We start from the raw sequence: 25,297 nt of genomic DNA, 5'->3' as shown, positions 1-25,297 counted from the left end.
CCAGAACTGGAATAGAAGCCCCTTGTCCTCATTTCTCACCTCTTTTAAGGACCAAGCAGAAATCCTTGTGTAAGTATTGCTCAAAGTCTATCAGTCAACAGTTACTATACAGCAGAGATCATTCCAAGAGCATTCTTTCAGGCAATGCTTTTATTGACAGTGATCACCATTCATTCCCTCGAATGAAGACTCAGAACAAATAACACAGAGCAGTGAGCACTAATAAGTTAAGAACAAAAAAAAATCCACCACTGAAATTTGTCAATACACACTACGTAGGCAGTGCTGGCCATGCCAAGGAAAAGCCAGATACACTATTGGGAGAAGTGTCAGATTGTGAGGGCTGGAATAGCAGAGAAGGAATAAAATCCAATAGCACAAAGTACAGGCTTGTGCTCTCAGGGACCAATAACAAGAATTTCTACTTTTAGGAGGAAATTTATCAGTCACAACTAATGAAAAGTAAAGGGATTTGGATGTCTTGCACAGTGACTGGATGGCTGCAAGCCACTGATGTGATGTAGCTGTGAAAATGCTAATGCAAAGCTTGTCTTTTTACAGTCCTCCTGAGACCTCAGTTACAGCATCGTTGTCATCCACAATTAAGAGAGACCAATTTTAACTAAAAGAAAAATGAAGGCCAACACAGTGATGTTATGAATAGAGAACCTAAGTCTTTAAGTGGAGTAAGTAAAAGGGTTTGGCTTAGGAAAACAAAGACTAAATCTTGTATAGTTACTTGGCCTGAATATATTGGCACCTACACTCTAGAAAGATACAAATACTAAATATGGGTAAGGAACAATCAGTTATTTACAGATTTTGAGGGCTGAAAATTGCAAGGTGAGTATAAAGTCATTAGATTTTTGAGTAAGAGAAAATAGGGATGTGACAATGGATAAGATGGAGGGGGTAATATTAGAGTTAGGACAATGGAATTTGCTTTCTGAAAAAGGATTTTGATTAATTTATGAAATGATCTATTCAAATAGCTATTGAAGATATCAGGAAACTTGATTTGGTGACCCCGGAACTTTCCGGGTTTGTGCTTTCATGAGGGACTAGCTGCTAGAAGACAAAGTTTACATATAATGAGTCTTGCTGGTGAATATCAGGCATTTTACCTGTTTTGCTTGTTTATTGCATGTTGGAATGTGTTTGGACTCAAATCCAATTAAGTGTTTAGGGTCTCTTATTAATCTACTAAGTTCTTATTAGATTCAATAATTCACTTATTTGGGAATGAAGGCACTTTAAAAGATTTAAGGAGCCCAAATTTGAAATGGAAACTCTGTCATAGACAACACAGAGAAAGGGCAAGATAAGAATACAGGGAGGATGATCACGTATAGAACAGAGCAGTGTTCTCCATAATAAGAGCCTTTATCAGCTTAAAAGAATTCCAAGGCTGAAAAGATCTCTACCTTTACCTCCACTGCATTAAAAAAAAAAAAAAATTAAAAAAAAAATTATTACCCACAATATTAACCTCAGTTACAGGCATTGTACTTGACTATAACATGTGTTTGGCTATCACATAAATTGCAGGAGTGCATGCAGTCTTGACTTAAAGGCGTCAAGAAAGGGTGAATTCATCAATCCTACTGGTAGTTTGTTCCAGTGATTAATCATTCCTGGTGCAAAAAGCGTGTGGTGCTTTCCTAATTGGAATTTGTCTGCAAGATTAAAGACCCGTTTTATATCTGGTATTTCCTCCCAGCAGAGGTTTATGTATTCTGCAAAGAAGCCAGTGTTTAAGCTCTGTCTATATGGCACTCTGGCACCATCCCAGCTCCTTATCAGAGTGAGACTAAGGCATATGTCATTCCCCTCCCATCACCCACACTCTGACTTCTTTGTAAACAAAATCCTGGCTTCCAAGCAGCATAGAAACCATGGGTCAGGACTACCAAAAATCCTCCACTCCAGGGCATCTTCTCCCAGCAGATAAATTAGATGTAACCACGGTATTTTATGTTCATCAGAGAAAAAAAATTACCAAAAAAATCATTTTTCACCCTTGAAAAAGAAAAAAAAAGTGGCTCTGCATCATCTTGCAGAGGATTTCAGTGTTAGTTTAAAACTCATATTAGCACTTTATATAATGTTCCATTACTAGTCTCACCAGTGCCATCACCCTGGTGAAAATGACCTTTCTGCCTTTACTTCATCAACACATTTAAAAGATTCTCTGACTGGGTTTTCCATATAACTCTAAAGGGAGGCCAGATTCTATTCCTCCTCTCTTGTGACCCAACATACTTTCCAGTCATTGTCTTTCCCTAGGATGCAATTCCTTCTCTCTTGGTGTGATAGATACTCAATATCCTACTAAGTCCTAGTTACTACTGTGATCTGGAAGAAATCTAGCAAGGAACAGTACCCTTAACCATTAGTTTTTTCATCACCTTGAAAACATGTTTCCAGGATGGATTTGAATTTTTTCTTGGCTTTATTTTGGTGAAGTGCTGAAAAATAATCAGGAAGAGAAGGTAAGATATTTATAATTTGTCTTTAGCTGACTGTCAGAGAGACACTTTGTACTAAGGCCAGGAAAATACAGAGAAGGCTGAAAAGGATGATTCCTGGTGTGGACTGGCTTTCTTTCTAAAAGCAACTAAGGCATGTAGGATTAAGACAGCTTTGACTTTTCAGCTTGGAAAAGGTTACTCCTGAAGGAAATAAAAATGAATGCATGACAAGGATAGAGTCAATACAAGATTATTGCTTCCTACCTCCTCCAGTATAGAAAGAGCTAAGGGTCAGCTATTAAAGCTTTTGGGAGAAAAGTTCAAATCAAGGACAAAATTATTTTTCTCAGCAAACACAATTAGCTATGGAGAGCTTGGCCATCACAATGGATATTGTGAATACCACAAATTTTGCACATGCTCAAAAGAAAACGGGTCAAAACAATATTGCACCAAAATTATTAAATGCACAGAAATTGTACAATTCTTGGGAAATATTCAAACATGGGAATATACTACGGAACCTCTTTTTTTTTTTTTTTTTTTTTTTTTTTTTTTTTTTTTTTTTTTTTATCCATTCTGCTAATCATTCCTAGGTATTATTGTGTGTACATTCTTGTAAATAATGTCTTTTATATTGGAGCCTTTGTTACAGATCAAAAAGCCAGTGCATCATGAGAGATCATCAATAGAACCCAAGAAATTAAAATGTGCTGCAGTTCAATAGAGCATTTAAATAAATTTGTAGCTTAATTTCATTGAATCTTTTGTTTATGCTTATAACTTCTTAATAGAACAGGAAAGGAAATAACCATCTGCTCAGGTCTTCTAAGGAAATATGTGTTTATACAACTCAGCAAAATACAGACCTGTGTTCTGAAAGGGCCTGCATTGAGAAAGCACATTTTACATCCAGAATTGCCAGTGCTGAGGATGTTGAATGAGAGCTTTAATGCGACACACTGAAGGATGACAACATTTAAATGAAATTGTTTTGTTCTGGTAACATCAGCTGTAAGTAACAATGTATAACAGAACAGCCCAGGTCTTGTTGAACTAAAGAAATGCAACTTTAAAGATATCCTAAGGATATAGCAGCTCCTGGCCCATTTACCTGCTCGGCTTTGAGCTATAATTACCAAGGAAACAAACCTATCAGTTCTGGAAGTGGCATCCTTGTCCATGGGGGAATTTTTTTGTCCAGCCAGAGCTGACATTTTGCCACAAGACTTTAGGAAAAGTTGGGAAATGTTTTTAGCTACACTCAAGGAAAGTTAGAGTTTTTCCAAAAGGAAGATGTGAGCAGGCTTTCTGGAAAACTTGTGCCATAATGAAGCAGTCAGTGAAGGTGAGTAGGACACTTCAAGGCATCAGAAGGGCATGAGATATCTATGCTTATGTAGGTGAATTTTGCCCACATTTAAGGCATTTTATTCCAAGTAAGCTCAATGGCCATCTAGGCATTAATTAGAGCTCTACTGTGACTTCAGGCATTATGGTCACCACAGCAGCTCTCCAGCTGCCCCTTCTGAAGGTCCTGTGTCAACCACTGCTACCCCTTGGTCCTCTTGAACACCGGTCAATGACTTCATGTCATTGAATCAGAATTGGAATCAGAATCATTGGGTTGGAAGAGACCTCCAGGATCATGAAGTCCAACCCAACCCTAAACTCAACTAAAACCTGGCACCAAGTGCCACATCCAGTCTTTTCTTAAACACATCCAGAGGTGGTGAATCCACCACCTCCCCAGGTAGACCATTCCAATACTTTATTACCCTTTCTGTAAAAAACTTTTTCCTGATATCCAACCTACATTTCCCTTAGCACAGCTTAAGACTGTGTCCTCTTGTTCTAAACTGAGCTGAACTTGATCTCACTGACTACAACAGAAGCTCTTAGCCTGCCTCAGGTGTTGGTCTCCACCTGTCAACACCTCCATTCAGGAAAAAAAACACCATACCCACGTTCTATCAGCTGAATCCGGCCACTGCATTTAGGAAAGCAGCTCATTTGCCTAAACACAGAGCCACCTGGTGTGTCCTATGTATTCAGAACATCCATACGGAGACACTTATGCCATTCCAGGAAGTCTCACATGACATGAGATGCTTCTATTTAGGGAACTGAATCAAGCCCTGCTTCTCCGAAGCTGATTCCCACCCTAAATGTCAGTTTTATCTACATTAGTACTCTGATAAAGTTCACAAATATATCAGCATGTTTTAAGCTAATATTTAGGCCCTAGTTAATTAAAACCAGGTTTTTAATCAAGAACTTTTTTCATTTCCTCTTTATGAATGTTAATATGATTTTGTAAATCGTTCATTTTTATCAGTGTCATGCCAATGCTGAAGATTTTCAAAAGGCTTCTTGCCAAACCAGTTTAGGTACATGAAATAGCACAGCCTGTGATAAGATTCACACAGAAAGCTATTCCATTACGAATTCTTTTCTGCAAGGATTTTAAGCCTGCAGGCTGCACTTACAGATAAAAGAGAATCTTGGAAATGAGTAGCATCTAATCTGAAGTATCCTTTTATTTCATTCTAATAATATTGTTTTAAAAGATTTCTCATTTTTATGGGAACTTTGTGAACAAATACTCATCAATTCATGAGCTTTTTCCCCCCTCTTAAATTATAAATCAGCAAAAAAATAAGGTTTAATTCAAATTACTTTTTCCAATGGAATACTGTCTGGCAAAGAGCATGAACAAAAAAAAAAAAAAGATAAAATTCTCATTAATTAATCTGTTTACTAGTTTGCGTTGCTCTGTTTTCTCCTTTAGAAATATAATATATTTTGCCCCAGAAGGGAATACAATGACTGATGGTCTCCATCAAGGTTTTGTTGGCTCTCTCTACAAAGCCCAGGGTTTACAATATGCTGCACTATGCTGCACTTGTGGTTATTGAGCCTCTGACAGCTATAACTGTAGAACAGAAATGGGTGATCTAAGTTGGAACAGGTTGTACAACACTTCCTAGGTAATATATTATTCAAATGATGTGATTCTTGAGCAGTCTTAAAAACTATCAGTGGACTAGACTGGGTATGAGAGGAATTAAACAACACATGTTTGCTCAGTTCTCTGCTGTGCTAAAACATCCTTAGCTGAGGTGGCCTTGCTGCTTCACAAGTTAATTTTTTTGGAGCTAGTTTGAATATATCTACATAGCACTGCATTTTATAGCAACACCAAACTTGGAGAAAACAATCCTTAATGTCCATCTTCCCAGACTATACAGAAGGTAGTTTTGCAAACAGTGCAGCCAGGAGATTTTGTTCTTCTGGATCGTTCTTGGTGAAATAATTTTTTAGATCTAATTTTCCAAAATAATGTTAGAAGACATTTCAGAACTTGAGAAGTCTTTCATTTGTCAAATTATCATGTGTACAACTGTAAATATACCCAAATAACCTCAGAAGATTAAAAGCATTTCCTTACACTGGAGTTGAAAAGCATTTGTGAGCAATTAAAGGGGAAACACTGGTGCAAGAGACAGACGGAAAATGGCTAAAATCTTAAGACTGGCATCTTATTTTTAGATTATTGCATTCTTATTAAAATAAAGTGCCTTTGAAGGGCATCTGTTTCATACTGGACAAATACATCTGCTTAGAAAACCATGTCCTTAAGTCAAGGTGCTTGAACTCCAAGTGAAATTCATTCAGTATTTGAGGAGTTATGGAGAAACAGTTGCTAGGAATATAAAATATTTCTAAACCATCTTCATGAGGTAATTTCACTAAAACATATGTCAAAGACAGGGAAAGACAAAAATAATCATCACAATTGTGATCTCTGACTTCTCATTTAGCATTGGACACAGGATCTTAGGATCTGATATTCTTTTCTGCATGAAGTAATGTATTTCACAAACTGGTCTAGTGGAAGATGTCCTTGCCCCTATCAAGAGGTTTGGAAATAAATGATCTTTAAGGTCCCTTCCAACCCAAAGCATTCTGTAGCTCTGTGATGTAGTGGAGACTAATGTTTGTATTTCAGTCCTTCAAAGCTTTTGGTTTGTGAAAGATTTTCACTCATAAAAAATGCCTTGGGTTTTTCTCCTTAATGGCAGCAAATGTTATTTCTACTTGTCTGGCTTCAGATGTAGGTGTTGCATCCTTTTAAACATTTTTCAATTCTAATGATTTATCTATAGCCATGAAAAACATTCTCTATTTGTAGGAATAAGAGAGGGTGATCCAATCACTGCCTGACTCCTTTGAAATTAGCTGATAGAAAGGCTTGTGTTTCTCCCAGAGAGGTCAAGCTCACACATCTGTAGCATTCAGTAGCTATTTTATGGGTAGGTTTTTTAATTCTGTGATGCATATGATTCAGTTTGTTTATTGCTTTTGTTTAAGAAAGAGCTTCTTCAATCTAAGCATCACATCTGAGATGCAGACAGATAAAAATACAAGCTATGGCATGAACCTCCACTGTGACAGCTACCATGGCTCTCTCTGTGACTTCTTTTACTTCAAACTAGGAATTCAAAGTAGAATTAACAGTCTGCAGGCAGACTGAGTTACCTCACCTCTGCACTGGGTTGCTGATTGTAAGGATTTCTGAAAGGACAGTGACTGTGGAGCAGGTGCTGAACTTCAGGTTCCCCACCAATCACCCGTTCCTCCGCACACACATCACAGGAGGTTTTAAGTCTCTACTGAAAAGCACTGGGCTTTTATTACCAGGAAATGCTTGCCTTGTCCAGGAGCTATTCCATGTCTAATACACAATCAATGATAAAAGAAAAATAAAGCAAAAATGACTGGGCAGCCTCCTCATCCCACAGCAAAACTGCTCTCTGCAGCAAATCTGCATGATGGAAATTCTTCTCTTCTTGCAGAGTGCTGATAATGCAGCAGCAGCAAGGAAATGTCATTAGCACTTCCACTGAGAGCAGAAAATCCCATATAGATGGATCCTCACTGCCTTTGTGAAAGATTCTATATATCTCATTGTTTATACCCAGTTCCTACCAGCATATCTGATCAAAATGATTTTACAGTAGCAAAATACAGAGGATTTTTTCTTTCTTCTGAAAAGAACAAATGCCAGGCAATAATAGGGGGAATAAGGCAAACTATGGCAAGACAACAAAGTCTTTACGCAGACCTTCCAGAATGTGCTGAAGTGCTGATTAAGACAAACACTTAAGCTTTACTTGATTCCTTTCTTGAGATAAAGGGGTTTAATCACGAGCTGTAAGTATACCCAGAAGGCTAATGCTTCCCTGAACACTCTGCTGAAGAGATTGCCATGAAAACTTTAACTTACAGAGAAACTTGACACTTTTATAGAAGGTAGACTTGGGAGGAGTGTCTGGTTTTCTGTCCTTTAGAATCATAGAATGGTTTGGGTTGGTAAAAATAACTAATTATAATAAAAGGTAGGAGGGAGAAGTCGATGCATTCGAAAAGTTTAGACATCAAGCTCTCCAATTTTAACTAAGATATGATGACCCTGAATACAGGTGTAAAATTTGAGAAAGGATGAGTTAAAATATGCATACAGCCTATTAATTTTGGCAGGAAGTCTTCAGGATCAGTCTCTTGAGAGAGAAGTGTTGAATGTTTTTCTGTACAGAATAGTTATATCAAAGTTAGGTGACAGCAGAAGGGTTTTGATTTATTTTTCTTTGCCATCCTGGGGAGACCAGAAAATGTTCTGACAGACACAACAGCAATTTTTTAAAACCTTGTTGGCTCCTTGTCATCTCAGTCTCTCTCCTCCTTGTAACCATTCACCTCCCGTCTTCCCTTACCAATCATACCTTTACTTATTATTTTAATAAATAAAGGTATGCCTTGTACGTGGGGTAGTTCTTTCCAGCATCTACTTTGGCTGCTTTTCACTTTTTCCTCTGACCTGTGCACCTCAGAAGGAAAACAGAATCTTCAGGCAAAGTCCAGGTGAAGCTAATTCTGCTTTTACACACCCCAAGGCAGGTTTAGTCAGGGAGTTTGAAGGGGACAAAGCTGAGCTGTATTACTTCTTGTGAAATCACATCCACAAATGCAATAGCCAAGGTAGAGAAACACAAGATTTCATTCAGAAGAGTTAAATCTGCCAGGATGGAGATGTAAGGCCAAATCCTGAGTTAGTGTAAATCAGCACTGACAATAAATATATTTATGATCCACTCCAGTATCTTCCTCCACCTCTGCAATAAACCTCCCATGATTTTCCTTCAGGGAACTTCAGCTGTAAATGCTCATGACATTAATTCCTCTCTTTCTTCCTCAAAACAATACCTTCAAGTACAATTTGAATCTTGATGTTGCTATAAACATCAGAAAACACAGTGCATTGCTTAGGTCATGCAGATGACAGCTGGAATTATTTCTCCCTCCCCATCCTAATCTTTCTCCATAACCTCAGGAAAAAAAAAAAAAAGGTGAATCATGCCTTCCAACCATTAATTAAGCAGAAAGAATCCTTTCCTCATCATATTGATTTGATTCATTGGAATGTTTGATTTCCATCTCACACAAAAGCCTGTGGTAACTTCTGTATCTCTCAACACTGTTTAGCAGAAAAACATATTTCCTTTGCAGGGTCTTTTGCAGTTGCAAACATCACTTTTCAAACTAATAAAATAGATAACTCTTCAATCAGAGATGAGCCAGAGAAAAAAATCTTGCTCCGCCCCAGTCTGTATCCTGATTCCACTTGACATCCACAGGCCCTACCAGGCATTTTCAGAAATTCTTTACCAAAAGAAATTAAAGAAATAGGAAAAAAGCCCTCCCTACTTATTCTATCCTTTTATAATAACTTCTGAGGGAGCCATTCCTAACACACTGTGCTCCCAGACTATCAGGATATTGAAAGGGGAATATACAGACCACAGGAAACTCAGTCCAAATATTAAAAAAAAAAAAAAAAAAAAAGAATTATTTGAGATTCTGCTGGCATGTGCAAATTATAGAAAGGGAGCTGGATACTTACACTCTTCTGCTGACTGTAATTTGCTGCATTTGACTAGTCTGCTATTTGCTTCCCCACAACCCATGGGATGCCTCTGGCTAAAACATTGCTTGTAACCTGGATTTCTATTTTATTAACCTTCTCCTTTATCTAATGACAGTCTGTCATGTTCAGGGATGCCAGAACAATGTTTGCCTGATAAGATGTCTCCTGGGAAAACAAGCAGTTATAAGGGATAAAAGCATACAAAAATGGCCAGCTTCAGCAAAAACTTCTGCTCTGTGAACCTCCCTTAATTAATATGTGCTCTATCCTTGGCGTATTTGTGCTGCCACAAATGTCATTATTTCCAGTTTATTAACGATGTCTGCAAAAAGAGGAGAGTTTTTCTGGAAACCTGATCTCTTGTATATCTTTCAGATTGGCAGTCTGGAAAATAAAGTGTTCTTGGGGGAGGAGGAAGAATAAGCAAAGATAAATTTTATTGTGAAACTGCAGCTTTGAGTTACAAGTTTTCATTTGGACATATTATACAGAAATATTCCAGTACCATAACTCTGCTATGAGCAATCTGTCTTCATTGTGCATATTTAATATGCATGGAGAAAGCAATAGCTTGTGATTTTTCCCCTGGACTTCTTCATTTCATTTCCCTCCATTAACTCCTTTACAGCTTGCAGCACCAAAGAATAGATATTCCTTTGGCACATTCTTTTTCTGTCTTCTCAGCCACCACTGGATTTGCTCCTGACAAGATAATCTCCTGACCAATAAATAAGCTTTCTTTGGACACAGTTTGAAACACAGGTGTGAAATGCAGAGAAAATGTTGTGTACTTCAATTTAGACATTCTCCATTTTAGTTACTTGGTCAAATTTTCATCCCCGACTCATACATCCATCATTGCCTCATTCCTATTTTGAGACTGAGGCTTAAGAGTTTAATATGGACCATGCACTGTCCTGTGAGACTCCCCTGAGGAAATCAGAAGACTTTTTTTTTTTTAATGAATATATCACCATCATCACTGTAATAAGCAGTTTCCTATTGATAAAAAATATGAAAATATCTTATGTCCTTCTTGCCTCATTGCCATCACACAGATTCCCTGGACTTCACCTGTCCTAACATCAGCTGTGTTATATCATGGTTTGCATAAAACTCCTTATCTTTGGTGCTTTTTTGATATCTCTTTAGACTAGCAATCTCAAGTGAAAGTTAGTTTTATCTTCTTTATGGTACATAGAATCACAATCTCTGGCAAAAAAAGTTTCAATAACTTCAGATACTGAATATTTTTTCAGCATTTCAGCAAACAGCCCTCTGTAGTAGCCTCATAGCAGTTAACTGAACACTCTTATTTTCCCCCCTAAATTCTACAAACTCTATTAACTCTGGGATGTGCTTTTTTTGTTGTTTTCATGAGTTTCTGCTGTTGGGTTGCATATTTTTTATGTGTTGGGTTTTTTTAGATTGTTTTTTAATGAAGCAAACGATAAGCCAGGAATAGATTGTGAAGTAGCAATATAAACAATTTAATTTCATATCTGCTTCCTTCTCATTTTCATGATTGACATGTCTTTATTGCATATTCTGTATGTCCTCTGTGCTCAGTAGACTCTGTATAGCTATAATATCTCTAATTAAGCAAAGCCAATTCCATATCAGCCAGAAATCTTCCAGGTAGAAGGATCAAGCGATGTCAGCTCCAGCCCAAGGGTAGTTCTCCCTTGGAGGCACATTGATTAGATTTTACAGCTCATTACTTAAAATCAGAAGAAATATAATCTTCAAGTAAACTGTTCGCAGGCTAATTTCTCTACATAATTAATTATTCTTCCCCAAGAAGGGCAGGTCCTTCTTGCCACATGGTCTTTTCATTGCTGTTAAACTATTTATTGAGGTAGTGTGCATGAGAGGCTCAGCTAATTGTAAACAGCTGAATCCTAATGTGACTTTGATAGAAGTAAGGCTTGGTGACAGAGTGCTGGAAATTTTTTAACTGGAACTAAACTCTATCATCTTATTTTAATTCAGAGGATAAATTAAATGCAAATCAGAATGCCTGCACCTGTTACAACAGCCTATATTCAATAAAGGTAGTTGAGAAAGCAGTCAGAAAAGAACATTGTGCTTCTCCAGGCTTGGCTTTGGAATTGCCCTGCCTCTAATTGTTCAGGAATGTTCAGTGTGGTTCAGATACAGAACTGATACCATATGGTGAGGCATCTCTGCCCACCTATGGACTCCTGATACAGGAGCCACATGGGCTTTCCAGACAGAGGGGAATTGGTTGTGGTGAAAAAAATGTGGGCAAATAAATGATTTCATTGCCTGAGAAACCGCCAGGAGAAGGAGGGACCTCTGATGGCAGGATCTGGAGAGCTGTCAGCAGCAGGTCTGGCTCCCTACCTGCCACTGAGTGTCTGGATGTCCACCTGCCATGAGCAGAGCCCAACGGTAAACTATTTACTTAACTGTTCTCATTTCAATTTTCAGATGCTACTAAGTGTGAAATAGCATTAGGTTTGCAACAAAGGAGGTGTCAGACTGCTAATGTTCATAGCTAGATGTACACAAGGATGCAAATACACCCCCAACAGACAGATTCCACTGTGCTCTACCAGGCAGCTTGGGCATCAGTTAACCATAAAAAAAAAAGTAAAATTTATCTTTCAGCACTCCCAGCTGACACTGCAAATGAACTGAAAAACACAATGACAGTTTCTAGTCCTTGTGCAGAACTTCTCTCTGTAGTATCTTCATAGCTAGAGAAAAGAGGAAAATGCTGTGTGGGCAGGAAAATAAGTGCTGTTACAGGATTGTTCCAACACATTTTTATGTTTCAAAATTGAATGCAAATATCTTAATATTCCTCAACAGAAACCATGTCTTTATAATCAGTAGGGAAATATCAGGATGTCAGGACACTCTTCAATTTTCTTCCTTTTTTTTATTTTTATAGAAGGAAATTATACTGTATTTTCAGAAAGGAAATCAAAAAGCAGATGTCAGGAAAAACTATGAACTTGGAACAGTAATGAAACCACATATTCTAGCAAAAGCTGGAGCAAGGCTAATTCAGGTAAGGAATGACTAGGAAACATTTTACTCCTCATCACACAAAAGGCTCAGTCAGTGTACTGGATAGGAATGCACAAATCCAAGTGCAAGATGCACCTTCATTAAAAAGCCTCCATATCAGTCTGTACATTTGTTAATAAGGCCTCAAGACAGCTGAACATGGGCAGGAACCTCACGCTGCTGAACAGGGGCAGGCACAAGTACAGCCTTACAATTAAGGTTGTTCTCTCAGAAGTTTGTCCTGCTGGGATCTCCTCACAGCCCTCATTATAAACTTGTGTGGCAGACATGAATCTAAAACCACAGAAAATTAAGATAAATGCTCTGTTTGTGATGGAAAAGACAAATTGGGAACAAGAGCATTAACGTGCACAGGGTTTTATTTCTGCCTGCTCTGTCTCTGGTTTCATCCTCTGTGGGGAGAATTATAAGGTGCTGTGTGTCCTGCACCACCCCAGCCTCAGCCCAATGATTTCTTACTTATTTCTGTTCCAAGATTTAAGAGCAAAAGTGACAAGCATAGTCTCTTTCTTCACAGCTGCATAAGCAGGCTCATGACAACTTAGGAAAGAAGAAAAAAATGTGCTTTTGCTATGACCGTACAAATATAAAATACATCTTTTTTCTTTGTTGTAAATTTCCATAACTGAGATCTCAAGAATCAGAACTGGCTGAAAGGAACATTTTCTTTTTAAAATGTGAGTTTTACAAATGTGGGGACAGTGTGTCCATTCTGGTCATAGGAACATTCAACAACTTTCTTTGAAGGACAGAAAAGTTGCCATGAGATTGAGTCCAAAAATAAGTAAAGTAATAATATTCTTAATCATGAGATGTTTATCAGATAATTGTACCACTATTACTTGTAAATCAAAAAGAGAGGGAGGGCTCTGAGGGAACATTTGTGTAACTCATCTGGCCCCATTCCTTTGTTGTATCAATAACAAGGTCCTGCTGAGCTCCTATTTCTGTCCTCAGATTTAACCTTCAGCCTCTTTTTGTTATTTGTGCTGTTCATGTGTCATGCAAGACTTGTGAGGCCCCACCTTGAATTCTGCATCCAGCTCTGGGATCCCCAGCACAGGGAGGATGTGGAGCTCTTGGGGTGAGGCCAGAGGAGGATCAGCAAGACGATCAGAGGGATGGAGAACCTCTCCCACAAGGAAAGGCTGTGAGAATTAGGATTGTTCAGCTTGGGAAAGAGAAGCTTCAGGAGACTTAATTGTGGCCTTCCAGTCCCTGAAGAGAGACAACAAGAAAGATGAAGAGGGACTTTTTACAGGAGCCTTGAGTGATAGGACAAGAGATAATAGCTTCAGACTAAAGGAGAGCAGGTTTAATTAGGTATTAGGAAAAAAAAATCAATTACTTGTGAGGGTGGTGAGGCCCTGGCACAGGTTGCCCAGAGAAGCTGTGGATGCCCTGTCCCTGGAAGTGTTCAAGGCCAGGTTGGATGGGGCTTTGAAGGACTTGACTTAGTGAAAGATGTTCCTGCCCATGGTAGGGAGTTGGAAGAAAATTATCTTCAAGATCCCTTCCAACCTGTGATTCCATGATTCTGTGATTCTGTGAAGATGACAAACCCATTAAATGTGTGCACATTGCAAACCCTACAAACTGTGCTCGTGCTCGTCACAGCCACATTAGGATGGTGCCTGCATGGAAAAGCATGGGAAGAAGCTACTTTCCTTAGCATCACTTTCACAAGTGCCAAGTAGCCCTGCAGTCCCTGAATTCCAGCAAAACCAAGGAAATGTTACTGAGAGCATAGGGTTAAAATGTTTCATGGAAACATTTTAAAAAATGTTTTTTTAAATCATGGAAATTGTATACAATAGACTCAGAGGAGGTGGAAAGAAAGGTTGGGCCTGGATAGGTCTGGGAAAGGGAACCAAAACTACCCTAGAAACGAAGTTTGGGCTTTGTCTTTCCTAGATCATGTGAAACTGCACCTGCATAATCATCATACGATAAATGATATGATTGTTAAATGTAATGATGGTTTGGTAATTGAATACGATTATTATTTAATCATAACAAGAATCGTGAGAAACTATGTTTCGGGGGCCTGGTGAACACTACAAGAATTCATACAATAGAACAATATGGGTTTAATAAATAATATGTAGTTATATAACCAAAGAGTATAAAACATGTCCATCTCAAATCCATGTCAGAGTCAGATTTGGGTCTGTAGCCTGTACCCCTGATTCCCAGAGCGCTTCAATAAAAACACCTGCATATAATCATTTTGTGATTATGTTTCAACGTTAACATTACCTTTTCCAGTGTCCAAAACCAATAGAAAACCAGAGACGCAAAAGTGCTTTATGAGTTCTGGAGCATGAGACAAAGACTGGAAGAAATTTGCTTCAAATTGTAAAATGACAAATCTCTCTATGAATAAGTGTATATTTTAAATAATTAGGGAATTGGGACTAATAATAATAGTAGCATCATTCCTTCAAAATGAAAACACAGAAAGTTACACAAATAACTTTTGATCACCTATGCAAACATAGAAGGGCTTAAATTCACAGAAATTTCATTGCATGCCTAACTCTATAACAGATGGATATGTGCTTATAAAGTTGTGTACCTGTGTGTCTATCTGCATATATATAAAAGAAATAAATTTTAATAACAACAACAACAACAACAACAACAACAACAACAACAACAACAAAAAAAAAAAAAAAAAAAAAAAAGCCACAAAACCTTCCATATTTAGAAATTCTGTTTCTTGATGTTTCTGCTTTTGTTTTATGTTTCTGTGGTAAACTGACCCAACGAGACTTTCTATGGCCATGTTATTGCTCTATTACTGTGCTTGATCTGTACATGTAAAAAACCAATTTATCTAAGGTGGTCTGGTCCTTCTACTTCAAATGTGTTATTCATCTAAATTCCTGTATATAGATTTTGAAGTATCTCAGGCTCTGAGTAATTTTAAACAAGTGATATTACTTGCACAAAAATGAACTGAAAGGTATTGCTACTTTTCTCATAGTGTTAGATTTAACAGTGACTGTGCCTGAAGATTCAAAGGGTAGTTTGGCAACTGAATGATTATGAAAAATAATGGAACTGGCTTCCAGAGCACTCTCAGTTGTGATTTGAGTTCAGCCAAGTGACCAGAAGGAGTTAGATGACAGTTTAATTTCAGGAGAACAGACGTTTACAGCACAAAACCATTACCAAAACTTACAGCAGTGAGATTCATCTGAAAAGGGTGAAGGACTTAATGGATTTGGAACCTGTACTACCTCTGGGTCAAGCCAAAAGTGCCCTGAGGAGAAGCTTGAGCTGTCATGGGGAATAGGAGACTTTGATCTCCAGGGCTGTATCAATCTTCAATCAGCACTGAATTAACAAGAACAATTCAGAAGCAAAGTGAAGGCTTCTGGGCTCTTATCACAGCCAGTCCTCTGTGACCTTCACAAATAAATCTAGGCTGGAAAAATAGTTGTGTAACAAAGGCTGCACAAGGAAAGTGATGCAATAGCTAAACTTTAGAGGACAGCACAGGTCTGTAGTTCCTGATGAAAGGGAATCCAACCAAAAATAGCCAGGGGACACCCAATGGAGGAGATGGATAGCTGATGACCTCTGTAGCTCTTGACAGTAAATGTCATTGTTTGCTAACTAAAAAGATCAAAAGTCCCTGCTAAGTTGCTTTGCTGTTCTTAATCCGTTCCCTATTTTCACTGCATTTATTGTGATCCGCTGAGGCTGTTGCTGCCTTTTGAAAGGGGTGCAAGCCTCTGGTATAAGCACACACCTCTTTGCCAGGTTCCATCCTGCTGAAGTTTAGCTCTTGAATAGGCTGGAAATGATTCCTACATTTGTCTGTGACATTAAAAAAATACTCAACAAAACCACTTAAATTTGAATATTTGCATTCAAATTCTTCCTAAATATCATACACTTGGAAGATGTTTAGATTTCTTTTTTCTTTTTTTTAGCCCACCATCTATGGCAAGGGCTATTGCAAGATATGAGAGTCTCCAGCCTTCTATTCTGTGACTAAACAACCAAACAACTAAACAACTAAACTAAGCAACTAAAAGTTGTTAGCCACCATAATTTTTACCTTTCTTGTAAATGAAGTTCTCTTGCAGCCCTCCCTGGTAGCTGCAACTCCCTCTCAGTTTCTTTTGTTTATGGTCAGCTTCCCATGCTGCAGTTCCCAGTGTCAAATCTCTGATCCATCCCAAGCGGCATAAGGCCACATGGGAAAACAGGAGCACAGAGCTGCAGAGTTGCTTACTCACTTTTGTTATGTCTAGGCTGGTAATCAATGTGTTATATAGTTCTCAGGGAGATTATCCCTACAGATTTTCACATGAGGTGAAAGCCATCAGAAATATGCATCTTCCCCTCAGATGCACCTGATCCTAAAGGAATCCTGAGTGAAAGCAGGAGAAGGATGCATTCCTTGTGACAATCTGGCTGTACATGCTCATCTCTTGATTTCTGACGGTCTGGGAAGTGTTGGACTTTCCCTGAAGTGCAATGATCGCATTGGATTCAGGCACACCTGCAGTATCCTGCACAGCACAGCTGGGACATAGCATTGAATGCCAGGGACACAGGGTTCTGCTGTACATCACAACCCTGCTTTTCCCAGACTGGACTGATGGAAGAAAAGGTCCACTTTCTCTTCCCCAAGGGATGGTTTACCTCCAAGGCAAATCACAGAAGCAGAGAATGGGTAGAGTTGGAAAGGACCAACTTTGGGATGGGATGGGATGGCTCCTCAAAAAGAGAAGGGGAGCCACTGTGCTTGGAGTGGTGGGTTGTGCTTTTCATCCTCCACAAATTTGTTTGTTTGTTTGTTTGTTTGTTGGTGGGGTTTTTTTGTTTGTTTGTGGTTTTTTTTGTGTGTTTTTTTTTTTTTTTGTTTTTTTTTTTTTTTTTTTTTTTGTTTTTGTTTTTGTTTTTGTTTTTTTTTTTTACTGGGATGGTGCTAATGTCAATTAATGTCAGACTGTTTCACTCTTTCAGAAGAATCAGTCCAAGCATCAGTGCAGCACCTCATCTGATTCATGGCAGTGAATTCTCCTGCACAAGCACTGTACACACAGAGCTAAAAAAAAGTATTATAATGGAGACCTTGGCAGCTGCTACCTGGGTCTCAGGGCTGGAGAGACCTTAATCAACCCCTGAGCCTGCTGTGATAAACACCACTGCTCTCCAGCTTCATGTGATGTATGTCTCAGTCCTCAGCCATTGTACACAAGTTGTTTGAAAGCATAAGGCACCAATATAGATCAGTCCTGGCCAGAACAGGACCATCTACCAGGTGAAAATTGCACTCAAAACAAAACTGATTTTCCTGTCCTGCAAATTTTTAAAAGTGCTGCTAAATGTTTAGTGGTGTTAATAAATGATGCTTAAGGCACTTAGGAGAGAATAACAATCTGTGCTGTTATACTAATAATGCATACTTTTAATCTCTTATGCAGTAGAACATGAGAAAGCATTTTCTCTTTGCTCAGGGCTTCAGCTAGAGTTGTAATATTGTTAGATAAAATGTTGAACAGGGAAGAGGCTAATTATTATTATCCTCAAACAGTTACACATCATGCGCTGAGCTCTGCAATAAATTCGGAAATTATGGCAATAACAATCCAAGTAAAAGTATTGCTTTTAGTCACTTTCAGGTTTTGAGAATTTATAGGTCATATCTTATGTTTTTTCTATGTAACCATGAAAACTAAAGCATTTTTGTCATAACTGGATTCCAGGAACTGGAGCTATTTGCAAAACAGACAACATTTTGGAATTCACACTGGCAAAAGCATATTCTATTCAGAGGGCAATGATTGAAAACTGAAAATGGGCAGGTTTCAATTAGATATTAGGAAGAAATTCTTTATTCATTGGATGGTGAAACACTAGCACAGTTTGGTCAGAGAGGTTATGGCTTCCCCATCCCTGGAAGTGCTCATGATCAGGTTGGATGAGGGTCTGAGCAACCTTCTCTGGTAAATGGCATCCCTGTCCCTGGCAGCAGGTTTGGAACAAGATCATCTTTAAGGCTTCTTCCAATACAAACCATTCTATGATTCTATGATTCTATGTTTGTGTAAACTGACACAAGAGCCAGAACTATTTGAATCAGTGAAAGTGCTGGTGTATTAACTCAGTTGCAGAAGAAAGCCCACTTTTTTTGCACAGCTATAGATTTATATGAGGGCATTTGAAACAAATCAAGTAAACCAATGAAATGGATGAATTAGGATGCATGAAAGATGGTAACAATTAAAACTGGACCTTTATCTTACCCCTACAGATGCTTTACACCACTGGGCACTGAACACATGTAGAGCAGCCATTAAGGTGGGACATTGTCATCTACCAAATACTTTAAGCTGTTTGACTGTACTCATCAAGGTTTGTAAGACACGTGACAATGCAGAAAAAAACATTAAATCTTACCAATCTTACCTCTTTGAAAGGTAGTAGTTAACTGCAGAATCCCTTTCTCTTTGCTGGTTGGAGGTGGAGCAGATCAATCAGTCAGCTCAGCTGAGCCAGGGTGGGTTACCAGAGCAGAGTAGAATCTGATCCTCCGGAACCATAAGAATTTCTATTCTCTAAGAATTTCTTTAGTAACAAATCCAGCCAATCTCTTGAACGTTACTTTGACCTGAAGATCTTGAGAATGTCAGAATAGATCCAGGCAGAATGTTTCACCCAGATTTTGTTCTTTGGTTTTAAGGGGGGTGATACAATGAAGAAAAATTAATTCACTGTCCAAGTAGGGACTAAACCCTTTAGACAACTGTGAGACTCATAAAATTAAATTTTCTGGATTTGTAGTTTGCTTTTATTTTTCTTTGTGTTTGTGTTTTTGGTTATAGTTTGATTTTGTTTTGTTTTCAAAGGAAATGTGTCAAAACAGCAACTAGGACATGTTTGATACTTGATAAAATTACTTCCTTTTTTTTTAAAGAAAATATTTCTCCAAGATTTCCCACCCATATTTAGTCTACTTCTAGTCTAGCACCAAAAAAAGACAGTGTGATACTCTTTCACCCATCTGAATCATATCTAAAGTTGAATCCCAGGTGTTACCACATAAAGCATGCTGTGAGCCAAGGATCAATGACATATCCTTCTATTGATATAATAGAAATGCTCTGGATTTATTTGCACATATTCTCTGTCCTGTCTCTCAAGACTGCATTCTATTCCTTATACTTAACAATATCCACATGCTGCTGTGTTCTGACCACAGAACATGTTCCTCTTATCCCAGTCAGCTGCATTACACCATTAAATATTTACCTTCTGCAGCATAATGCAGCACTTAAACATTGAACTTGCCATTTCTGCCAGACAAACATAAACTATAGCAGGGCTTATAAAGTTATAAGTTCCAGATGGTGATGAATAAGTAATGGTGCACCCTGGGCCTAATTGCTCTAAGTTTTTAGATACCTGCAAACCATCAATTATACATTACAAGTGCTGCTCCTTAATTGTTTCTTGCTGGCACTTCAAAAGAAAATGTAGCACAACAATGGCACTGTATTGCAGGGGATTTCTCTTTGAAAAGTATTTCTTTACCATTGCTAGATTTTTAAAAGACTCTGAAGGAAGTTTACAAAGATGGCATTGAAAAAGTTCCCTGAAGATTAAAAAAAGAAAGTCCTCACTGCCTGTTTTAAGATAAAAATGGGATTTTACTTGCTGCATAACACTCATTGTGCCTAATATATAATCCAACAAGAGGCTGGGCACTGTGCTTGCCTTATTAGGGACTTAAGGAGGCTGATCCAATTAACTTGGAATTTTAGCCTAAATCAGACTCCACCAGCAGCAGAAATAATGACTACTGACTGTTCCATAGTTTGCTGTATCCTTCCAGCTCCCAGGAAGCATGTTCCCAGCCTGCCTGCAGGCTCAGCAGGAATTAGCTGCCCTTGTCCTTCACAAATCAGCAGATCTCTCTTGCCTGGTGAGCTCAGTTGTAATTTTGCTCATCTTAACCCAGCCCTGTCCCATTGCAAATGCACCAAGGGGCTGGTGGCACCTGCAGAAGACCTCCAGTAAGAACCATTCTGCAGGTCAGACCAACCTCCAGCATCCTGTGTTTGCCTCTCCTCAGTGAGCACTGGCCCAAACAAACCCTGGGCATGGCTGGGAATTAGTATGAGCAAGAAACTGCTCTCAAAAACAAGTTTGTATGTGGCCATCTTCCTTGGAGATTGAGAAGTTTAATAGCTCAGGGAAAAGCTCTCTCTGGCCAGCAGGTCACACAGCCAGAGAATAGAATCACAGAAACAGAATCAATCAGAGAATCACAGAATCATAGAAACATAGAATCACAGAATCATAGAATCATATAAATATAGAAACATAGACTCTTAGAACCATAGAATAGTTTGGATTGGAAGGGACCTTCAATGGTCACCTAGTCCAGCACCCCTGCAGAGAACAGGGATATCTTTAGCTGGATCAGGTCGCTCAGAGCCCTGTCCAGCCTGATCTTGGGTGTCTCCAGGGATGAGGCATCTACAACCTCCCTGGGCAATCTGTGACAATGTTTTACCACCTTCACTCTAAAAAACCGCTTCTTTCTTCTCTAATCTAAATCAACCCTTTTTAAGGTTAATACCAGTATCCACAGGTCCTGTTAAAATCTTTGTCCTGATGTTTTTTATAGGCTCCCTTCAGGTACTGAAAGGTCACAATGAAGTCTCCCCAGAGTCTTCTCTTCCCCAGGCTGCACAACCCCAGCTCTCTCAGCCTGGCTTCCCAGGAGGGATGCTCCAACCCTTGAGCATCTTGGTGGCCTCCTCTGGACTTGATCAATTTAATTTTAACTAAAGCAAAGATTGGAAAACAACAAAACAAAATCACAGTCTGATGAACATAAAACCTCCTGACTGCTGAGAAAACAATTTTCACAGAAATATTGAAACAGAGCATAGAATCAGAACAAAATACTTCACCTCCTGCTACTTTCATCTTGCCAGATTTAATGACAGGAAAAATAAATACAATTTTGAATATCACTCTGCCAGAATAAAATGCTGTAGTGATTAGGATACCTGCAGCCTGGACCCACTGGCTGATTGCATGGGTCTGTTCAAACACTGATTTCTTCTCAGGGAATTCATTGATAAATTGGACTAAGGAAATACACCTAGACCATAGTCTATGTCTTGGTCTCCACATCAACACACTTGTCACTGCCCCAGCTCTTGGAATCCTCACAGTAACTTGGGAGCGAATATTTATTTCATCAATATTTTCTGCTGTTTACTGTGCTAGTGAACATCCTCAGAACAGAGATTTGGGCTTCTGGCTGAAGGCAGACAAATTATTCTCATCAGAATATTAGACTATCTGAATGTCCAATTATTTTAAAGCTGAACTCCAGTGTCAGCATTGCCATCCTGTTTCCAGATTGTTTATTAGTGAACCAAAAGAGCACAGGAGCAGAATAGGAAAATTTCCAGGTATTTCTGCAAACAGCTGCAGCTTCTTTAGTGTCTTCACAATAAATTTCATCAGGAAAAACTGAACATTCTTTAGGGAGAAACCTTAATTATTACTTAAGCATTCCTCTACTAATATATAGCATCTGTCCTGCATATGTAGGCAGATGCCAAATATTTTTTGTGTGTCGATGAGTTTTCTATTGAGATTTTCAATTTTACTGTGAATTAATTCTCCTCTCCTCTCCTCTCCTCTCCTCTCCTCTCCTCTCCTCTCCTCTCCTCTCCTCTCCTCCCTCCACACAACAGAGAGCCTGCAGTACTCTTCTGATTACTATATACCCACGTGAGTCACAAAACATTTTTTTTCCAAAAGTCCTGTATAGAGGGCAGGTAAAACCAGGCACTGTGATTCATCTAATGTAAATTTAGACAGCCAGTACGTCCACAGCTACCTCCAGAATTTTCAGCTCACCAAAAATTTCCTTAGTATAAAACCTTAATGCATGATTCCTCCCAATTATTCTGTCCACTTCAGGACATCTTCTTCTGGAAAATATATAGTCATCCAAGTATTAGTCATTTAATTAGTTGAATCTATGTGTCTCTTATTTGACTTTCAGTTGACTTGAATAATTTTTCTGTGTGGTCTCTGACCCCACTGACATCAGTCAGCAAACACAGCTGCTCTGCCCTGTGTTTTGTGCACAACTAATTCTTCATCTATTCTTTATTTCATATGTTTCCTCTGACCCACCTGCTCAGGGTTCTTCTGAACAGACTTTTCTTTCCTCTGTGAGTTCAAGTGCTTTGGTCTTTTTAATTCCTTTTGCAAAGGGATGGATCAAACAATGACTTCAGGCTCTAGTTCTAACCTACTGCCCCATTACCAATGGTCAGTATAGGATGTTCTGGTGAATTTTTCTCTCTTGGCAATGCAGAAAAAGCTTTGGGCTTCCTCCCCCTCTATTGGAACAGTGACTTGGTTGTTTGTCTTATCATTGTGAACCCAGCTGCATATATATTTTATTTCAGTCAATCTGTCATTTCACAGCCTGATCATCCAAGTGCTGCAGAGTTCAGGCACCATTTTTTTATTTATCAAAAAATCAAGAAATAGAAAAAAAATTGCATTAAAAAATGAGCATTTGATATGGAAAAGATGGCCCAGACCTACGAAGATGTCTACATTTTTGGAAGAGAAAAGAGGATATAGAAGAAGAAAATTGTTCAGGCTCAAGGAAAAATTTCTGCCATCTGAAGTCACTGGAGACAGAAATCAATAGACCCCAACTGTGCTCACTTGCACTATTTTCTACAATCACAGATTTTAGAGTTGGAAGAGGTATATTAGGCTTATCTAATCCATCTCCTTGTCATAGAACTGTATTGTTATTTACTGTACATTCTCCACTGCCTTTCCTGATTTAGCTTATAAAAACCTGTAAAGCTTAAAATAGCAGGCTAAAGACAAGAAGGGAATGGATAACTTGGGCTTATTCTGTCCTTCTACTAAACTACAGTACTAGTGCACTTTTCTCTAAAACTGTGACCTCTGTGTACTCCTCAGCTCCTTTGTGACATTGCATCTGCTTTACAGCAGTGAAGATACAAAAAGTTTAAGCTGATTTCACTTGAGACTAAAGTAGATTGTCCCAGGGTTTTCCATCCATTTTAAAGAACACATATTTCTGTCTCATTACACTTTGCTGAGTTACCCTGAGTGTAAAATAGCAGTGCAAAGGGAGAATCCATGGCAGAAGAAACAAGGCTCAGGTAAAGTCTGGTTGTCAGCCAATATTATAAAAGATTATTCATATCCTGCATACAACACACAGCTCTTAGGAGCTCAGCATCTGGGAGATGGGAGGGTTTAGGGAAATGGCTTCAAATGATAAAAGGGATCTGTAGAAAATCTTTGGGAAATGGTCTGTGAAATAATGGGCAAAGTAGTTGCTGAGACCCTGGAGAGTTGAATATTTCACAATATACCATTTGTCAGGTAAAACACCTTGGCCCTGATGCTGATCTCACCTGCTCAGATGTTACAGTGCTGCCTTTTCTCTGACTCAGAAGATGACCCTGATTTCTACCATCACAGTTCAGAGCAATGTTCGTCTCTTGCACTGGAACACAAGAGGGTTATTAATATTTAAAATCTAAACTTTTGCAAGTTTAACCTTGTAGCCTCTAAATATTCTAGATATCATATATTTTAGGGGGCTATGAGTGAGAAAAAAAGTAACCTCAGGAAAAGCCATGTAACTAATTAATGTATTCTGACTTCTGACTGGATCCTGGGTCTTCCCATTCCCTGATATTCTTTCAGTGTCAGAATGTGTTCACTTCTGACTGTTGTTGACATTCTCCTGTGTCTTTCAGTGAGAATATTTCTCTTGTATCATATATTCACATCTTCTAGGTGCTTCCTTTTCAGCTCAAGCATTCAGAAAGTTGCTGTTTCCAAGTTTGTTTTTAGACAATTTTCTTTTTCCCCACCAGGGAATGTCTGATACCTCTTTTCAAGGAAGAAAGGAAAATCTCAGTAGGCTGCAACACAGAATGACAAAATCACAGATATTGCTGGTTCTTTCTCCCACCTTCAGGCATATGTAATGCAAATTATCCATGCAGCCACATGGCAAAGGAGATGTTATGACAGAACAGATGTAGGGGGTGGAGAAGGTCCATTGAGATCCAATAAAATCACAGAATAATAGACTTATGGAATTGAAGAATGGCCTGGATTGGACCTTAAAGATACCCTTCCAACCCCTCTGCTTTGGGAAGAGACACCATCCACTGGACCAGGTTGCTCAGAGATCCATCCAGCCTGGCTCTGAACACTTCCAGAGATGGGGCAGCCACAGCTTCTCTGTTCAGTCTGTGCCAGGGTCTCACCACCCTCACAGTAAGGAATTTTTTTCCTAATATTTGATCTAAACCTACTCTCATTCAGTTTGAAACCATTCCCTTATTGTCCTGTCACAATATGCCCTTATTAATGGATAAAATCCCTTAGCTTTACCCATGATGAGGATCTCCATCCTGTTTGATCAGGGCTGGGCTTCACAAATCAGCAAAAATCTACAGCACCAATTCAATGAAAATTTTACATCAGTGCTTTGTAGGGCAGGGGAGAGGTTACAAACTGCCTCTGAAGGACGATTAAAAAAATTGCAAATGTTATTACACAGCTCTGTAAATGAATGGCAAATCCACAGATTGCATATGATATGTTGTCCTGATTCCCCTGTCTCCAAAGGAATAAAGGAATTAGAGAACAAAGCACAGCAAAGGAAGAGATTCCATAGAAAGAGAGGGAATATATAGGACATTCTTCT

General features: G+C 38.7%; 1 long non-coding RNA gene across 2 annotated transcripts in view; it reads right to left on the bottom strand.

Moving 5' to 3' along the window:
- The window catches only part of LOC310906687, a 34,704-nt gene extending 25,185 nt beyond the window's left edge, over window positions 1-9,519 (bottom strand). For both annotated transcript variants that reach the window (XR_014589468.1, XR_014589469.1), the window contains exon 1: window positions 9,436-9,519. This is a non-coding gene — a long non-coding RNA (uncharacterized lncRNA). The remainder of the gene's footprint in view (window positions 1-9,435) is intronic.
- Between the last annotated feature and the right edge of the window lie 15,778 nt (window positions 9,520-25,297).

Source organism: Zosterops lateralis, assembly GCF_965231275.1.
Source record: "Zosterops lateralis genome assembly, chromosome: 3".
In the NCBI taxonomy this organism is placed as follows: Eukaryota; Metazoa; Chordata; class Aves; order Passeriformes; family Zosteropidae; genus Zosterops; species Zosterops lateralis.
This window is presented reverse-complemented; position numbering and strand designations above follow the sequence as displayed.